This window comes from Oryzias melastigma, unplaced genomic scaffold (assembly GCF_002922805.2).
Source record: "Oryzias melastigma strain HK-1 unplaced genomic scaffold, ASM292280v2 sc06411, whole genome shotgun sequence".
Lineage (NCBI taxonomy): Eukaryota > Metazoa > Chordata > Actinopteri > Beloniformes > Adrianichthyidae > Oryzias > Oryzias melastigma.
The window spans coordinates 266-1326 of NW_023422973.1; the positions used below are offsets into that span (position 1 = coordinate 266).

At 36.9% G+C, this 1061-nt stretch overlaps 1 long non-coding RNA gene across 1 annotated transcript; it reads left to right on the forward strand.

Annotated features, from left to right (window-relative positions):
• Positions 1-232: 232 nt before the first annotated feature.
• On the forward strand, positions 233-1055 carry LOC112140276. Its single transcript, XR_002918146.2, has 3 exons — positions 233-494; positions 717-827; positions 915-1055. It is a non-coding gene; the product is annotated as an uncharacterized LOC112140276 (long non-coding RNA).
• The last annotated feature ends 6 nt before the right edge of the window (positions 1056-1061 follow it).

Sequence of the window (1061 nt, forward strand, 5' to 3'; positions counted from 1 at the left end):
AAGAGAATAATTCTAAATGAACAGTATAAAAGTGAAAAATGTCTAAAAGATGTTAAATTACACTCAGATGGCTTTATTTTGATGTTGTTTTTGGCACAACTACTACCCTCACACTGGCTGCTGAACAAATTATCAAAGGGAACCACTAAAAGAGTAGCGTGTTCGTGTTTCTCACAAAAATTCTCACTGCCAACTTTGTGGGACTTCTTTATTTTTCTTTTTTCAGAGTGGAACTCATGTGACTCAAGCAAACCATGAAATAAGAAGGAGGAGCTTATTTAACATGTTTGAGCAACTGGTGTAAAATCTGGGAGGAGCAGAACAAAAACCCTAGCTCCTGACCAATCATAACTTGGCGACTCCCATGTTCATGTTTATAAATCCTTCAAAAAAATCATTCTGCTTGTTGATGAACATCGCAAATCTTTCTTTCCAACCGAAGAGAAAGATGAATTTCTTTATCGTGCTTCTTGGGATTTGGCTTCTTCCAAAGGGTATATTTTAAATTAATGTACTAACTCTTTTTTCTAGCAGATCTCTTCTGTTTCACCAACAGTTTGTGTAACAATAGGTTTCTTTTTGTTGTGGTTTGTGTTTAGAAAGACACTTCTTAGTCCTGGCTTACTGTGATGTCAGATATGTTATATAATTTTCTTAGAATAATGCTTTATTGTTAACTTTGCTCATATGAGTAAAACAAATTATCTTTTTTTCAGCTGCGGCTCTGAAGTGTTATGAATGCTCAACATCAGATCCCAAGGGCTGCACTGGCCAAAAAGTAGAATGTCCTTCAGAGAATCATCAGTGTGCTTCAGTGTTCGCCAAAGGTCTGTCTTTACAGCTTATAATGTCTGCCAGTTCTTTCTTTATCACTGTTGAAGTTTACTGTTATTAAGTCTTTCATTTTTTGTCAGATGGTTCATCAGGTAATAAAACACAAGGCAAGGGTTGTGTCCCGCCTGGAATGTGTGGAGAGTTTTCTTCTAACTTTGGAGAGGCAAATAAATATGGCATTGTCAAGTGCTGCAACTCAGACCTCTGCAACACTGAACCTGTCCCTG